This window comes from Schistocerca piceifrons, chromosome 2 (assembly GCF_021461385.2).
Source record: "Schistocerca piceifrons isolate TAMUIC-IGC-003096 chromosome 2, iqSchPice1.1, whole genome shotgun sequence".
NCBI classification, from domain to species: Eukaryota; Metazoa; Arthropoda; class Insecta; order Orthoptera; family Acrididae; genus Schistocerca; species Schistocerca piceifrons.
Window position 1 is genome coordinate 798,164,394 of NC_060139.1, and position 19,437 is coordinate 798,183,830.

At 42.6% G+C, this 19,437-nt stretch overlaps 1 protein-coding gene and 1 non-coding gene across 2 annotated transcripts in view; both read right to left on the bottom strand.

The window, feature by feature from the left end:
* The window catches only part of LOC124775864 (1-phosphatidylinositol 4,5-bisphosphate phosphodiesterase epsilon-1-like), a 447,016-nt gene that overhangs the window by 319,616 nt on the left and 107,963 nt on the right, over positions 1-19,437 (bottom strand). The window lies entirely within an intron of this gene.
* On the bottom strand, positions 8,521-8,592 carry Trnaa-agc. Its single transcript has one exon. It is a non-coding gene; the product is annotated as a tRNA-Ala (tRNA).

Below are 19,437 nucleotides of genomic sequence, written 5' to 3' on the forward strand. Positions count from 1 at the left end.
ATGTTGTGTTTTGTATAAAATGTTCAACTTTGTTTCGCGATTGATTTGTGTGATATACAAATTTGAAGTCACGCTTGAATTAATACAGTAACCTCTCTGTGTTTAGTCTTTTCTGTATTGTCTTAGCTTCGACGTTTATACAAATGAGTCAACATTTCTTCAATAAACATTAATTTTTTTGCTATCAAGACTAATGAAATTTTACCGAGAGAGGTGGCGCAGTGGCTAACACACTGGACTCGCATTCGGAAGAACGCCGGTTCAGTCCCCCGTCCGGCCATCCTGATTTAGGTTTTCTGTGATTTCCCTAAATCGCTCCTGGCAAATGCCGGGATGGTTCCTTCGAAATGGCACTGTCGACTTCCTTCCCCGTCCGTCCCCAATTCGATGAGACCCATGACCTTGCTGTCTGGTCTCCTCCCCCAAAACAACCCAACTAACGAAATTTTAGATGGTGTGACAATATGTGGATAGGTTTTATGTTCAACCGCCAGTCTGAGCTAAGATCCGTTAAGGGGGGTAGGACGTCAAACGGGCCGACTTGGAGCAGGAGAGGCACCACAGGACCTTTTAATTTCCACTGTCTATACTTTTACAAGTAAATTCATAAAACTTTGTCAGCACGACCAGGAAAGATTCAGGATTCACAACTGTAGCAGCGGAAGTTCAAAAACATAACAAAATAATTTTTTTTACATGTTTAATTTCATCATTTTTTCACTTACTATTGTCTGCATTTGTTGCTATTGGTACACTTTTCTTCATAAGTATGAGAGACTATTCGATGGATTTTGCAGAGCATACAAACCATACTTGCAGGTGTCTGAAACTCTAGAATCTATTTTACTTATGAAAAATGAATGAGCTGTTACGTTTTAAACTTTATGTTTAGAAAAAAATCAAATTTTGTACTTAATTATCTCAATTTTTAACAAAGTTTTTAACAGATTTGGAATATTCTAGAGTTTCATACACCTGTAAGTATGGTTTGTAAGCTGTGCAAATTTCATCAAAGAATCTCTCTTACTTGTGAAGAAAAATGTACCTATAGCAACAAATGCAGTCAACAGTAAGTGAAAAAATGATGAAATTTCATATCTAAAAAAATTTAATTTTTTATGTTTTTGCACTTCCACTGCTATGAGTGTGAATCCTGAATCTTTCCTGGTCATGCTGACAAAGTTTTATGAATTTATTTGTAAAAGTATAGACAGTAGAAAATAAAATGTCCTGTGGTGCCTCTCTGCTCCAAGTCGGCCCGTTTGAAGTTCTACCCCCCTTACTGTGAAAAATTAAAGTCACACGGTGAAACTACAAGTCCTCGGGGCGAAACGGGCGGCCAGCGTGTTGGGCGTAAAGCGGACGGACGTTAGGTCGTCGGACTGGGCAGGGCCGGCCAGCCAGTGGGAGGCATGCGCCGTGCGTGGGCGTGGCTATTAGCAGCAGTCCTAATCGCCGCCCGCCAAGTATTAGCGATTAATGACATTCTCCGCGGCGCCTGCGGTTCAGCAGATAATATTGCAGAAATTTAATGACCCGAAATTCGTTTCGGGTCGCCAAACAATATAGCGCCGTGGTATTAACGCGGTAATTCCCCCCACACACGGCGTCCGCCGCAAGCAGCAACCCAGACGGCATCGCCACGAGCATGCAACTACTCTCGCGTCCGCGACAGAATTGATCTACAGTTTGTCAATCCCGCCGTTAATCGATAATCACTTTACACAGACACCGGGAGTGAGCAAAGAGCCGGCTACGACCATGGGTTGAGAATATGGTCTAGCAGTGTTTGACTCCCATTCGGACCGATAAGAATTAGAACGGATTAGGGATAAACTGCTCGCTGAAGAAACGGCTTGGCTGATTCATATACGAAATTCTGCAAACAACAGAAACAGGAGAACAGGTATGTTCCGTCTTCCTAGATATCGGACAGGTGTTTGACATTGTGTCAGACGGTCGACTACCAACCAATTTTCGATCATAAAGAGTATCTTCGCGAGAATGTGATTGGTTCCGGAAAAAAAATTTTTGACTATATGATCGAATTTGGTATTATTGATGCTGTCCGTTTTGTCAAAATGTAACACAATATAGAGTGGGGGGGGATTACGAAAAAAATGAATTTTTCGACAATTGAGGGTGCAACACTGTAACGTATATTAAAAACATTTTAACTTTTATTTGAAGTTTTTTGTGTCTGTTACCGTTTCAACGGTATTCTTATCAAACTCACTTTTTTTAAGGGGGTATTTCACCCTTTTAACTTCCGTATGGGCACATATAAAAATATACGTCTCTTATTTTTCTCTATACTACAAATATTCAAAGCCGATCACAATGGAAGTGTACCTTGGGTACGTTTACCTGTTTGAAGGGCAGCTCTCTTTAAATGTGTGAGAAACCGGTAGAATCCGATTACGAGGTAGTAATGAACATCTTGAGCACATCACATCACATTTGTACTTAGGGATAATGAAATGATATGAAACGATATAAAATGAGAGATTACATAAAATCACTTCTAGAAGAGTTAGATTTATTGGAAGGCTAATGACAAAATGCAATACATATACATGGTGTTTAAAAATACTTTTAGAAACTTTGGGAACAGGAACCTTACACCAAAACAAGAAATAAACATCTAGTAAACATGATCTCTAAAATACATGCCTTAAGAACCATGAAAACTTGTTCTTCGATACTGTGTACCACATCTCTTCTACTGAAAGCTCTTTGCTTTCCATATTTTGAATGGACGTAATATGGACCAAAACAAGAAAAAAATTGAAACTTCCTGGCAGATTAAAACTGTGTGCCGGACCGAGACTCGAACTCGGGACCTTTGCCTTTCGCGGGCAAGTGCTCTACCAAGAAAAAAATTGTCCAGTAAACATAGAAAGATATGGATAGGATCGACGACTGATGCACGGAGCGGCAATCGACCTTTCACATGAAGAAATGTGATGCATTGCGAATACATAGACGGAAAGACCCTTTGTTGTGTGCTTACAGGGTTGCAGAACAATCACCGGAAGCAGTTACTTCCATAAAATATAAGAGAATGTGCGTACGGAGAGACCTGTAGTGGAAGGAACACATAAAATTAATCGTGCAGGAGGCAGATGCTAGACTGAGATTCATCGATAGAATCCTCAGGAAATGCAGCCCATCAACAAAGGAGATGGCTTACAAAATACTCGTTCGACCAACGCTTGATACAGCTCGTCGGTCTGGGATCCATACCAGGTAAGATTGATAAAGAAAATAGAGAATACCCAAAGAATACCAGCACTTTTGGTTACAGGTTCATTTAGTTAGAGCTAAATCGTCACGGAAATGCTCAACCAACTCCAATGGCAGCCGCTGGAAGAGAGGCCTTCTGCATCATGATTTGGTTTGGTTTACTGTTAAAGTTGCCAGAGCCTACGTTCATAGAGGAGTCAACCAATATTTTGCTTACTCCTAGGTATATCTTTCGAAAAGACCGTGAAGATAAGTAGCAGTCGAAAACGAAACTTTTGTTATTACGGATAATCGCATTTTCATGCGGTTAGTCATCAAACTAAACATAAAAGGATTATGGTCCAGGATTTGTTAACTAATATTTCGTGAAGGCTTACCACCAACCACACAAAGCAGCCTCCGCCACACCCTAAGGTGGCTTGCGCAACATAGATGTAGATGTTGTAGTTTCTATCTTCATTCACGTAGAAGATATGGCTGTGTGAAATCACATAAGTCTTTTTGAAATACCTTTTACATCTCTCATATCTGCACGCAAACTCACATTAAACTTATACTATGGTTAAATCGATATATACTAGTGATAAAAGGCCCAGAAAAAAACCGCCTGGCTGGTGGGGCGTAGGATTCATGACAGTGCCAGGAAAATTTAATGAAAATGGTTTCGGCCAATTTCCTTCTCCGTATTTTGACCTACCCGAGTCTATGCTCCGTTTCTAATGTCCTTTTCGTTGACATGGCATTGAAGGCTAATCTTCCCTCCTTTTTTCTCAGTAATAATAAAACAGCCACTGTATTTAGAAACGTCTGGAAACACAGAGACGTATCTGGTCGAAACGGGAAGAGGCGTTAGTAGCTAGCCAGTATACAGCGATACGGAGAACGGCCAATGCTCGTTAAACTATAGATAATATGCAAAGTTTGCCGCCATTTTTTCGTCACCATTCGCGCGGGAAATGGTGTCGTCTGTTGACAATCACAGAACATTGATCTGACAGTCACATTACACCAGAATTTCTAGCTTGTAATTTAGTATATGACTACTATAGGCTTACATGTGATGGGGAGTAAATTAAAGTATGGCGTGATACAGTGTATTAGCCATTTATTACCAGGTTCTGAAGAATCAAATGGGAATCCACCACGAGAAAAGAGATTCATTTGTGTTATTTTAGAATCAGTGAAGCGATTTCGATGCGTCCTGATTAAATATTCATGTTTGACGTTAGTAGCGTCTAAGTTCTACGAGGGCAGTTCAATATGTAATGCAACACATTTTTTTTCTGAAACAGGGGTTGTTTTATTCAGCATTGAAATACACCATGTTATTCCCCAATCTTTTAGCTAAACAACACTATTTTTCAGCGTAATCTCCATTCAACGCTACGGCCTTACGCCACCTTGAAATGAGGGCCTGTATGCCTGCACGGTACCATTCCACTGGTCGATGTCGGAGCCAACGTCGTACTGCATCAATAACTTCTTCATCATCCGCGTAGTGCCTCCCACGGATTGCGTCCTTCATTGGGCCAAACATATGGAAATCCGACGGTGCGAGATCGGAGCTGTAGGGTGCATGAGGAAGAACAGTCCACTGAAGTTTTGTGAGCTCCTCTCGGGTGCGAAGACTTGTGTGAGGTCTTGCGTTGTCATGAAGAAGGAGAAGTTCGTTCAGATTTTTGTGCCTACGAACACGCTGAAGTCGTTTCTTCAATTTCTGAAGAGTAGCACAATACACTTCAGAGTTGATCGTTTGACCATGGGGAAGGACATCGAACAGAATAACTGCTTCAGCGTCCCAGAAGACTGTAACCATGATTTTACCGGCTGAGGGTATGGCTTTAAACTTTTTCTTGGTAGGGGAGTGGGTGTGGCGCCACTCCATTGATTGTCGTTTTGTTTCAGGTTCGAAGTGATGAACCCATGTTTCATCGCCTGTAACAATCTTTGACAAGAAGTTGTCACCCTCAGCCACATGACGAGCAAGCAATTCCGCACAGATGGTTCTCCTTTGCTCTTTATGGTGTTCGGTTAGACAACGAGGGACCCAGCGGGAACAAACCTTTGAATATCCCAACTGGTGAACAATTGTGACAGCACTACCAACAGAGATGTCAAGTTGAGCACTGAGTTGTTTGATGGTGATCCGTCGATCATCTCGAACGAGTGTGTTCGCACGCTCCGCCATTGCAGGAGTCACAGCTGTGCACGGCCGGCCCGCACGCGGGAGATCAGACAGTCTTGCTTGACCTTGCGGCGATGATGACACACGCTTTGCCCAACGACTCACCGTGCTTTTGTCCACTGCCAGATCACCGTAGACATTCTGCAAGCGCCTATGAATATCTGAGATGCCCTGGTTTTCCGCCAAAAGAAACTCGATCACTGCCCGTTGTTTGCAACGCACATCCGTTACAGACGCCATTTTAACAGCTCCGTACAGCGCTGCCACCTGTCGGAAGTCAATGAAACTATATGAGACGAAGCGGGAATGTTTGAAAATATTCCACAAGAAATTTCCGTTTTTTTCAACCAAAATTGGCCGAGAAAAAAAATGTGTTGCATTACTTATTGAACTGCCCTCGTATATAGCTTTTTACTTCTTAGCTGATATATTTTAGATGAGATCACTGTGGATCTAGAAACTTGTTATATACCGAAAAAATCCGGAAGACATACTTCTGCAATCATGTTTAGAAACGCTAGAGAATGAAAGCGTGGTAAAACTATTTTACAGTACCTGATTTTCGAAAACGAAACTTTTGTTATTACGGATAATCGCATTTTCATGCGGCTAGTCATCAAACATAAAAGGATTATCATCCAGGATTTGCTAACTAATATTTCAGTACGGTAAACGCGACAGTACGACAGGCAGGCGAAATATTTTGGAAATAATGTTGCCTAGAAATTTTCGAATCGATTTTTGCTTCCCAACGCAAGAAATCCTGAGACATCGTACACCACAGACTGAAACAATTTTCCAAAGGTCTTCAAAACGACAGCCCGCTCCAGAAAGCACTGCGAACAAACTAACCGAGAGAGAGCAAAGGCAAAAAAAAAAAGAAAAAAATGGCGTCGCAGCTGATCAGCCAATCATGTTCGATTTCACCAGTGGCCACTCTCTCTCTCTCTCTCTCTCTCTCTCTCTCTTTCTCTCTGCATATAGGCTCTGGAAGCCTTAGGGACTTGCAGCGCCATTTGTTTATATGTTGTCTAAATGTAGAACTAAACCAGGATGGATTCTCTGCTTAGCACAATAGCAGCGTCATAATTAATCCAAACTGTAACTGAATGCGCTAACAGCGCTGTGATATTTTAGGTTTTCCGAAATTCGTACTGTGATAACAAACTGTATAATTTACCATTGTGTACACTGCTCTGAGCTGTTGACCTGCTTAATATTGAGAGACATTGTAGCTGCAGATGTATAGATCACTAACATCGCATCGTTGACCTCATATTATATATTTCTCGTAAGTTTTTTATTATTATTTTTTTAAAATCCAATGTTGGATGGAGGTTTTCTCCCTTGGAAACAGCGCAATATTTTGTATTCGTGATTCAAGATTGTACTACACGTCCAAAAGTAATGCATGTTTCAATTTTTTCTCTCTTGTTTAATTTACAAATGCAAATATATGTCTGTTATGTTATACGTATGACCGAACATAAAACATGTGTAAATATCATCTGTAAGTAGAAAATGCTATGACCAGGTAGGATAGACCTGTATATTTGTTATTAAAAATTGTGCGGACAGCTGAAAGCGGCAACTGAGAGTGAGAGGTCCGTAGTGGTTGGTGTCGCGTTCATGGAAGTTCACGTACGGAAATTTTGTGGCGAAAAAGCTTATTTTCAGTCTAATTTGGACACCGACCAGCAGAGTGAGATTAAATGAAGAAATGATTTTAAGAAGCAAGCAGACTGAAACAGATCATTGAAGATTATTGTAAGAGTTAAAAAACAAGCTTCCAGAGACTCAATGTGGCGTCGTTGCTGTAATGAGTCATTAATTTTAAGAAGACACATTGCGCCTGAAAATTTTCGACGGAGAAGAGAGAAGAAGGATGAAAGATGAGGATCAGTAGAAGCAGAACAACGAACATTAATTAATAAGATCTACGCAGGAAACGACATAAGAGCGAAGTTCCAAAACATCGGAATAGAATGAGACTCGTTGGCAGTTTTCATCACAGAACGAGACTCGGCAGTTTTCATCAAAGAAACACGAATAATTAGTATGTGTTGATGTACAGTGAATGGGTACGGAGTAAATGGCAGCTTTTATTTTGGCAATGGCGCGGACGATAAAGCAGAGGGTGGCTGTTGCGCTATCATTGTGTTACTAAAGACAGATTTGGAACAGAGCCTCATTTGTCAAAACCATTTACTGTGAGGGACAGAGCAAACGTTGATTTGAAAGTGCAAGTTTTAAAATAAATTGACGTCACGCTACTCAAACAAATTATTCCGCGATCGTTCATTGTTAACAATTTATAACGCAAGCATCCATCCACTGCTAAAAGCAAAACTGTGTGTCCGTAAATTAACGCCACAAATCCCCTCTAAATATCCCATATGAAATGTGTTGAAGAGATTCGGACGTTGGGCAGCATGGCAGGGTGAAGAAGCTTCAGTTTGAGGAAGGATATGAACACGTTTTACAGCATTATGCATTGTGTACATTAAAGGGAAAGTTCGGAGACGATGACTAATTGCTTCGGCATATCAGTATGACAATGAACCTGTCGCAAAGCAGCACGTGTGTGTCAACAGTTTATGGATAACCACGTTCCTGAAATGGACTGAACTTAATGGAACACGTTAAGGATGCTTTAATCAATTGAAACTATTGATTCCAGAGACCTTTTCAGGTCTCAAACATCTACGACGTGTATATGCAGACTGAAGCGACGAATGAAAATTTGTACCAAAGCTGGGTTTCGAACCCAGGTCTCAGGTCAGATGCGCTGACCACTAGGCCACAGAGGCTTTGTACAGCTGCACAGACTATCCTAGTACGGCTCCCTGCTCAATCCAAACTCGGATTCACGCCTCACCCCATTTTATGGTCCCACTAAACTCAGATAGCATTGCAGAGGCTCTCCAACTGTAATGGAATAGCATCTCAGCAGAGAATGAAACAGGGCATCCTGCCTGAAAGTCAGGCACAGGTAATTTAATCAGCTGAGACTACATGGTACCAGTGACTTTTCAAGTATCAAAGATCTATGATGTACATACGCAGACTGAAGTGACGAGTAAAACTTGTACCAAGGCTAGGTTTCGAACCCAGGCCTCCTGCTCGCTAGGCAGATGCGCTAACTACTACGCCACCCTGCCACAGTAGCTTTGCACAACTGCATGCACTACACTAGCATGCCTCTTGAATCATGTAGTTTTAACTGATTAAGCCACCTATCCGTGGGTTTCAGGCAGGTTCCCCTATTTCGTTTGATGCTGAAGTGCTATTCCGATAGAGTTGGAGAGCCTCTGCAATACTGTTCGAGTTTAGGGGGAATATCAAGTGTGCTGAGGCGTGAATGGGAACTTGGATTCGAGAGGGAGGCGTGCTGGGGTAGTCCGTGCAATTGTACGAGTTCACTGTGCCAGGCAGGCGTAGTGGTTAGCGCATTTGCCTAATGAGCAGGAGACCTGGGTTCGAGTCCCGGCCTTAGTGCAAATTTTCATTCGTCGCTTCTATACAGCTTTAAGATGAGTTAGAAAGTCGACTTGCCCAGGACACCAGAGTCCAATCATCACTACTTTGCACGGTTTCGGTACGTCAGGAAGAATGGGCTTCCACGTTTTCACAGACATCAAACACTTCATTGAAAGTGTCCTCACAAGCGTTCAAGCCATCACAAAACCGAAGGGTGTACGAACCTGATATTAATGTCTATCGATAGGTGTCAGGATACTTCTGATCAGACAGTGTGGGTGATTTCAGTGCTGGTGAAGGTACACTTGTAGCGTTATAACATAGACCAGCAATTTGTAATCACCGTCTATATCAAGCGACTGAATGCAGCGGAATGTGGAACTTGAACGTGGGTGACTGGGGGAGGGGGTGGAGGTGAGGCAGGCGGAGAGTACCCGCAGAGGAGACTTCATCAGACGCCTGCAGAGCAGCCGTGGCGTCTCTGTGGCACCGCAGGAGTGCCTCTGCTCGACGTTCCGTTCGGAATGAAACGCTCTCCTCTGCTGGCGCGCCAGTGATTCCGCTAACAAGTGTTTGTCGTCCGGCGCCCCGCTACCGCCGCCGCCGTTTTAACCCAGTTAGGCGCGCCATCTAAGTTGGCTGCCTGCGTTTGATCAATTACCCTACCCGCCCCTCCGCCGCTGCTCTTCCGCTTCCCCCTCCACCGTCTCATCGTAACTCTAGCCGCCGTCCCCCCCTCCCTGCCCTTTTGGATGCGAAGTAGCTGACCTCAAGGTCGCAGAACTCTCGCCCCGTACTTCCCGTTTCAGCTAGGGGACTTCAGTAACTAGCTAAGCGTCAGGTCACGTGAAAGTCTAATGCACGGCATTAAGTGATCGAGCCACGCAAAGCCGCTAGCGATGAGTCAGACACCGACACCAAACGTAATGATTCGCTCAGGTTGCATAACAACTTGCAACAAGAGCGTTCAAATAATATTAAATTTACTGTCAGAAACAGATTATTACCTCAGACAAAGGAAACACACAGACCGCGCACATCTCTAGTTCAGGTCTGAAACCAACATATAAGACAAGTGACAGAAGGCTAAAAGCCGAGTTTCTGTTGTGATACACAATGAGAAGTGGACTCAAAGTTACAGTTTCTCTCGTTTTCAACTGAAATCAAGAATTTATTTTAACAAGTAAACGGCTTGTTGTGTTAGAATTACCCATATAGTAGTACAGTTAGCCTAATTTCTTCCCAATCTATATGTATCAACAACAGTGTCCGTTTGTTTGTACCTTATACAAATCTACAGTTTTATTCCGATCTTGATGAAATTCTGTACACTTCATCTTAAAGACAAAAGGAATATCACTTTCTGCATAAGCTTTCGTAATTAGACTTGAAACATGTATGTATGTGATATACAAAGGGGAAATGATATCTGACTTGAAACATATGTGTATGTAATATATAAAGGGGAAATGGTGTTAGCAATGTCTCAAAAGTTCTTGGCTGATCTCCCAATGAATATTTAAGCAGACATAGGGTATATGTTTTTTTACTATACACAACATACATATAGAGAAACTTTATAAGCAAGCATTTCGAAAAGTACTTGATCGATTTACTTCAGAATTCTTGGCCGATTTACTTCAAATTTCTGCATTCAGATGAAACAATAAAGAAGATTAATAGAAAATTAAATACCTAACTATCGAAATATATCGTGGTAAACTGACTGTAATTCCTGTCGCGAGGATAAATACAGTGGCAATATAGTACCATCAGTCGTCACTAGATCACGAGACGAGCGAAAACTCGAGAATTTGACAGACATGTGACTGCAAACTCTCATTTATTGATTAATTTTCGTTGTTACATATGACATATACCGTAGAAGATATTTTAGTCTGTGGTTCACAGTTATTTTTATTATTAAAATTCACAAAAAATGGTTCAAATGGCTCTGAGTACTATGGGACTTAACATCTATGGTCATCAGTCCGCTAGAACTTAGAACTACTTAAACCTAACTAACCTAAGGACATCACACACAATCCATGCCCGAGGCAGGATTCGAACCTGCGACCTTAGCAGTCGCGCGGCTCCGGACTGAGCGCCTAGAACCGCTAGACCACGGCGGCCGGCTAAAAATCACAGAGCCATACCAGGGCTAAGGCTGGTGGTCGATATAGTACCTACAAAAGTCACTAGATCGCAGGCTAATCAAAAGATCGAACAGAACCCGAGATTTCTCGAACTGTGAAGTAAACAGTTCGAAAAGTTCGAGTCGTGCTCAAAGACGGTTCTACTTGAAACAGTGAAAACTGAGCTGAAACGGCAGGAGACGAATTCTCCAAAAACACAATGAGATAATTATCGCAAAATTTAACGTGATTGCAGTTCCCCATGTGACTTGCATTCGCTATGAGTATCAACAAGGCACAGGGCCTATCATTTTGTGTGGCAGATGGGACTATTAAACATCCGGGCAACGCTGGGCACTGCAACTAGTTCTCAATACTAATGCGGTGATTATCGTTTTTATATTCTATTTACAAACGGCAGAATTACAGTTCTTCAGTGAATTTCTGGTTTTTCTACGTAGTGAGTCACTTAGTTAGCCGCTTCCACAGGAGTGAAGGACGAAATGTCAATGTGGCCGGGAGCATGTAGTATTCTGATGGTCCCTAAACAATATGTATGACATATTTTATCATGGATTTATAAGAAATGACATCCATTATTATCCATAATGTCCGGTTTTTACACAAAATAAGCATTTATGTTATATGGATGTTGCTTAATCCAGTACAGATAGCGAAACATTGTCAAGACTGGAAGCGGAATATATTATAAAATGTTGATTACAGATAAAACTCTTGTATTGAGTTAGATACTAACACTGTGTTGTCTCTAAATCTTCGTCATTCATACAGATTTAGGTGGGAGGACCAAGATACATCATAACTTTTGAAAAATGTGTATGTAGATTTACCTGTATTCTTCAAACAAACTTTAATTAGGGAACGAAATATTACCTTATTTTGCGCATCTTTCAGTGCGACAAAACGCTACACAAGAATTTATCATTGTAATAAACCAACCTCAACTGAAAATACTACAGTTGCGATGAAAATAAGTTGAACGGTACTCCAGAAGTCTTCTGCAAACGGATGTCATCACTAGTCAGCTGATCGATATGTTGCTTTCAATATTATTCCGCCATACGCGGGCTGTACTGTCTGTGGTCTAGCAAGGGAACCTTCATAAGTGTTAGTTCCAGACTTTGTTGAGACTTAGGTATGTTGTAGAGGAACCTGTCGTGTGTACCTGGTTAGAGACTTTTCGTGCAACGGACCCTAATTTCCAAGAAAAATGATGTTGAAGTTTTACGCGTACCTTCTATATCGGTAACGTTAATCCTGTTTCGACCAAGCGAGCGTAGCGCATCGGCTAAGGTTCACGGCTACTCCGCTGGTGGTACTGAATTGCCAACCCTGTGATGTTTAATTTGACCGGTAGGTTAAAATTTTCACGAACAAAATTCAAAATTCTCCTGACTTGCTAAAGACTAACAGAGAAATCATTTTGAGTGAAGATTCCATAAAAATACTTTCTTTAATTCTGGATCAAATTAGTGCACCTGATTCGGCAGGAATGATCAAATATGCACGGTTCGCATCGAAGGTAATCGAAGAAAGAAAAATGTTTTTGAATTTAAACGAATTGTGTTTTCCGTTATCGCTTCTGAAAAATCCGTGTGTCTGCAAGGCAGTAGCTTTCATTAAATGTGTTTGGTGCTCTCAGAATTTGTGTTTCGGTTGCTTTTACGACAAATAACATCCGTAATTCTCTTCCAGTACAGCGAGCGATGCAAGCGGTAGTCAGTAAGACGATTCTATATACAATTCTGTAACGAACGAAATTCATGTTTGAAGAAATTCGTAATAGTGATTGTTTTGTTAATGAAAGTATAATGATGAAAATCACTATTTTTGAAAAAGTTTGAATGATATATACTATTTAAGACGATGAAATCGAAGAAATAGTTACGCATACAGCATTTAAGCTCTTAGCGTATACTTAGTACCCATGATACTTATCTATTGAGCTACGCTCGCTTATTCATAACAGAACGAACGTAGGGTATAGAATACGTATGAAAACTTATCATGGATTTTCTCGGTACTAGGAGCCGTCGCATGAAAAGCCACTAGCTAGGTATTCAGTAGATGTCTCTCTACGACATAACTAAGATTCACAAAAGTCCTTGGTTAACAAGTCTGATGGTATCACTGTAAGATCATTATACTGAAATGTTAACTACAGAAATAACATTTTTATTTTTAATACGATAACGAATTTTATAAAGTCATAACTAGTCTAGAAAGTCATAACTGCGTGCTATCAGAATTATGGCCCAGGTTTTCACGCGGGATCAATTACTGGAGCTCATATCTTGCAAATGTGCTTTTTTTTCCTTTTAAAATATGAGGCCAAGTTGGTGATGTTTTCTTGTCAGTAGATCCAATTTTTCAGCAGCGATGCCTGTGCGATACAAGCCTTGAGTTGATCTAAAAAACAACTCTTTCTTCTATACACTGTATTTTTAGTTTCGATCAATACATTTTCTGCAGAAAGTTGTCAAAGCTTCCGCTACATGCCAGATGAAATCAGAAGCGGTGTGAGTATTCATGGAGAACAAGAACTCAGTAAAATTCTAAAGTAGACAAGAAGTAAGCTTTCCGAGGCTTGGGGAAGGATTAAACGGGAATCATTTGAAGAGAGTATTAATGTTCGACCCGGACTGTCACCATCGTAAATTTCGATTCGGACGCAGACAGAAGATTCATTCTGTTGTATTCATAAGCTCCATTCTGGACTGCACCAAGAACTGGAGCGATCAATAACGGAGAGGCGCGTTACTGTAATAACTGGCACTGAAGTTTGCTGAGTACACATAGCGTGACGTGAGTTCCAGCTGTTAAGTTTCAGGGTTCGTTTGGAGGTGATTCCCTAGTGGGACCCTTTCTCCGTGGACTCCACAGTTGATATTCCTCAGATGATGACGAATAACTCTTTCAGGAACAAATCGACCACAATCTCCTTATGTTTCGACGACTGTATGAAGACGAAAAATATTACAAAAGCTTACAAAACAGTCTTGCAAAACAACATTAGCTCTTACTTTTCACACTTAAAAAAAAGAGTGGTTCCTTCTGTAGCGGACTGCAGGTTGTTTTGAAACTCCTTGAAAGAAAACACATCAGACCAGGACTCACGTATTGTCGCGTTTCACATGCAGTGTTCTTGCTATTGAGCTACCTATGCTTGATCCACGGACTATGTCATAAATTCAAACTTCCCACGCCGACCGAGATGTTATCGCATTGTGAAATAGATGCTAAGTCCCAATCTAGACCTAGTTATGTATATAGTATTATGCCTTTTACATTGTATACCCGCTCCTGTCGTACAGTTAGTAACGATGAAAAAATACATGTATGGATGAAAAGACTTGGTGTACTTGCTGAGAATGTAACTGTAACTGGTGATGTAACCCTGTACTATAATTATTAATAAAGAGTGATCTGTAGCGTCAGCCCCAGGTTTCTGCTTTCCAAAGTCTACAGCCACTCTTGATTACTTGTGAAATGCAGGAGTCTTTACAGGATCTGGCAGGAACTATCACATACACTTTTGTTTTGTTTAAACAAAATCTGTCAATGGTACTGCAGATGACAGGGTGATTCAGCAGCCCCTACCTATGGGTTTTACGCAACCTGCAACGCCTATGTACAAACTGTTAATCCTAAAGAAAAAAATTCAATTTTGTACTGGGATATGTTTTCACTGGAGGCCACGGTTTAGAAAATAAACGCATATGACGGTCATTTTTGTGCGTTTTTCTAGAATAATTCTAAAACTACGGCGTCGGGCGAAAATGTATCATAGTGCAAAATTTAACTATATTAAATTTTCTACAATAAAGATCATGTAAATCTGCAGGCTTTCGTGGGCGTAGTCACTGAAGTTCAAATCTTATGGGTTATTAGGCCGCATCATATTTCTTCTAAAATGATAAACGTTTCGACCCCTCTGCTGGGATCTTCCTCGGGATCTTCTGATGTCAGTATTCTAGCAGTAGTGGACAGTAAAAGGACCTGAGGAAGATCCCAGCAGAGCGGTCGAAACGTCTATCATTTTAGAAGATATATGACGCGGCTTAATAACCGAGTAGATTTTAACAGTAAAGATCATGTTCATTTTTTTTCTATGGGACTAATGGTTTGCTCGTAACGAGCGAGAAAATTTGAAAATCTTGTGCATGGTATATGAAGGTGTTGCAAGTTGCATAAAACCCATAGGTAGGGTAGATGAATCAAATGTTCAAAATGTCGACCTCCATGAACATGAGAGAAAACATAGCGAAACATCAACTGTAGCATTCGCTGTATCAGTCCTGGATATGTTGCAGTTACTCAGTGAAGACCCCGAGCTGTTGCTCATATGATACCACTCAGCCCCCTCCCCCCATCCAGACCTTCTTCCCGAGAAATATTGACGCTGATGTGCGGTTCCGCTGTGTTGACGGGCTATATAAATTCCTCAATCTGATATGCATCGTGGAGTGTTTTAACGTTCCATTTCCCCTCGTTCCCCAGCTCTCCACGAATCCATGCCCACTGACGTTGGCATATAGGGCGAAGTCGCAAAGCATTTTTCGGACAATTTATTAGAATCCAGGCGAAGACCTCATCTGTTAAGTTGGCGTCAAGTGCGGATCCTCCTTCGGCAATAAACGATTGCCGGAGGGTACTGTGGCTATATGGACGCAGGCGGCAGTCGCTCGGCGGGTCGATAGGTTTTGCTGCCATTTTAATTCCGCGCCGGCCCGCGTGGGCAGTAAAGGCGTCTGCTAATGCCGCCGTTAGAGGAGGGAGATCGGCTGCGGCGGCGCGCTCGTAAATCGCAGCAGTAAACGCGCTCGCAAGGCAAGCCAAACCAGACAAGACCAGCGCAGCGAGCAGTGGGCCAACGAGGGCGCTCCAGCCACAAGCGCCAGAGAGGATTAAGTCTTCAAGGTGGGGACAATGGTTATAACCCTCCCACCAGGAAAACAGCTGGGCTAACAGATGTCCAAACAAAATGCGAGAATGGTACAAATGTGCAACAAATACCCGAACAGTGAGCTTAATTCGACATATAAGCCGCAAACTGTCTAAGTACCAAAAATGAGGGGGAAAAACACCACTAGGCGAACCACACCAGGATGGAACTTCCTAGCAGATTAAAACTGTGTACCGGACCGAGACTCGAACTCGGGACCTTTGCCTTTCGCGGGCAATTGCTCTACCAACTGAGCTACTCAAGCACGACTCACGCCCCGGCCTCACAGCTTTACTTCTGCCAGTATCTCGTCTCCTACCTTCCAAACTTTACAGAAACTCTCCTGCGAACCTTGCAGAACTAGCACTCCTGAAAGAAAGGATATTGCGGAGATGGCTTAACCACAGCCTAGGGGATGTTTCCAGAATGAGACGTTAGAGCACTTTCCCGCGAAAGGCAGAGGTCCCGAGTTCGAGTCCGGCACACAGTTTTAATCTGCCAGGAAGTTTCATTTCAGCGCACACTCCGCTGCAGAGTGATTCAAATGGTTCAAATGGCTCTGAGCACTATGGGACTTAACATCTGTGGTCATCAGTCTTCTAGAACTTGGAACTACTTAAACCTAACTAACCTACGGACATCACACACATCCATGCCCGAGGCAGGATTCGAACCTGCGACCGTAGCGGTCACACGGTTCCAGACTGAAGCTCCTAGAACCGCACGGCCACACCGGCCGGCCGCTGCAGAGTGAATTACTCATTCTGCACACCAGGATGTTTCTGCTGGAAAAGAACTGCCTGCGAGCGAGGGCAGGCAAAGTGCCAGATCGAACCACTGCTCAACTATAGCGGCTAATGAACAACAACGGAAGAGTCAACCGTATGGAGATAAAGTTTCACTCCTAAGGACTCGTACTGTGGAAGAACGTCCACAGCTTCGAGGGGCGTTCGATAAGTAAAGGAACAGTTTCGGCTGAAAAAAATGCAGAATTTGCTGTGGGACGTCTTGGAATATGATACTGCAATCCGAGCTTTATTCCGAGTTACGCTGCAAAATCCAAAGGACCTTCGCATTGTAATTCAGAATAACGTAGTAGTAGTAGTAGTAGTAGTAGAAGGGTTTGGTGGGCGCACGACAGCAAGGTCTTCAGCGCCCGTTCAGTATCATAGTGAGACGGATGTCAAGAAAAAAAAACTCAGAACATTTACATAAAACGGAACATAAAACAAGGGGAACAATCATTGAAAAATATGTGCTGACCCACACCGAAGCGTGGGATGAAGCAGGGCGTCAGCAGTAAAACATGGAGAACACAGGAAGAAAAAGGTAGAGGGAGCTAAAACAATGTAGCAGATGGAAGTGGCTGGCTGACCGCAAGGAAAAAGGGGAGGAGTCAGCCACTCTGCAATACACTAAAACCTCCAGCCTAAAAGTTTAGGCCAGAGTCCAGACACATCACAAAACTTAAAAACCCTGGAATAACGTAGGCACTGCGATATCGTATTTATCCGCCGACACCGGGAAAGCGACTTTGAATTAAAATGTCTCACCTGTACGGGAATATACCTAATGGATATAGGAGCACGGGCTGTGGACGCGTGGCTGACGATGTATGGAAGTTTGGGTCTGGCCGTGAGTCACACGTGGATACCGAAATGGTAAGGCGACCACTCGCGATTGGCGGGAAATCTGGATTCGAGTCCCGGTCCGGCACAAATTTTCATCATCGTCATTCTGTCCTACAAATGGTTCAAATGGCTCTGAGCACTATGAGACTTAACATCTGCGGTCATCAGCGCCCTAGAACTTAGAACTACTTAAACCTAACTAACCTAAGGACATCACACACATCCATGCCCGAGGCAGGATTCGAACCTGCGACCGTAGCGGTCACGCGGTTCCAGACTGAAGCGCCTAGAACCGCTCGGCCACCACGGCCGGCATTCTGTCCTACAGCTGATGGTTGTCCATATTCACAATTGCGAATACATTTAATGTTTCGTGGAATATTTCCGCTTCAGCCACTGTAGTTGCATGAAGTTCCGACTGGCGGCGGCGCTACGTGTAGCCTTCAAAATGTTGTGTGAAACAGAAGTGCGTTTCAAGAAGAAAACTCTCACCGAATTTCTTTTGGTGGAAAACCAGAGCATCGCAGATATTCATAGACGCTTGCAGAATGTCTACGGAGAGCTGGAAGGGAACAAAAGCACGGTGAGTCGTTGGGCGAGGCGTTTGTCTTCATCGTAACAAGGTTTGTGCAAACCTGTCCTATCTCACGCATGTCGGTCGGCTGCACGCAGCTGTGACTCCGGCAGTGTTGGAACGGCGGACACACTCATTCGAAGGGATCGATGGATCACACTCAAACATCTCGCTGCACAACCGGACGTCTCTGTCGGTAGTGTGACGCAGTTGTCCACTAGTTGTGGTACTGAAAGGTGCGTCTCTCTGGGTTCCTCGCTGCCTAAGACAAGACGATAAAGGCAGAGGAAGATCATCTGTGCGAAATTGCACTCCGTAGGAAGCAGTACGTGGATGATGGGAAGGTCATTGAATGAGCAATTCGCTGGCTTCGACGTCGACGAGTAGAGTGGTACCATGTGAGCGAATAGATTCTCCCAGTAAGATGGCGCAAGGGCATCGCATTTAACGGGTATTGTGTTGAGAAATTGTTTTTTTTTTTTTTTTTTTTTTTTTAGCCAAAAGAGTACAGAAGAATGCGATGTATTGGAAACTTGAATAAAACCAACTTGCTTTCAGAAAAAAATGTGTTGCGTAACTTATTGAACGTCCTTTGTAAGTCCTAAGAGCCGACGTAAGATCAGCTTGATGCAAAATAGTTTATGAAACAATGCCAACGACAGAAAAACTTATCAGAATACATTTGTCGCAGTCTGACAAATGTGGAGAGTGTAATTGTATCGACACCGTACCACAGAGATACGTCTGTGGAGAGAACAACGTTATATGGGAATGGTGTAAAAAGAGTCTAGCTATCATTAGGCAACAGCAAGACAGCACATTACGTTAACATCGGTTCTAAAACCAGATGAAAACTAATATTCTGTAGCCAAGGAGAATCACCTTGACATGGTTAGGACGAAATGCCCCGCATCACTTAACTAGTGAACGCAAAGAGCAGTCGTGTCCGAGCTATAGAGTACACATCGCAACTCGAGCGCAACTACTGACAAAATTCGTTAAATATATGTGCGAGTACGCAAATTACATCTCATCACTGGAGATAAAGAAAATAAGAGGTGAAAAAAAGAGACGCGCGACCGCTACGGTCGCAGGTTCGAATTCTACCTCGGGCATGGATGCGTGTGATGTCCTTAGGTTAGTTAGGTTTAAGTAGTTCTAAGCTCTAGGGGACTGACGACCTCAGAAGTTAAGTCACATAGCGCTCAGAGCCATTTTTT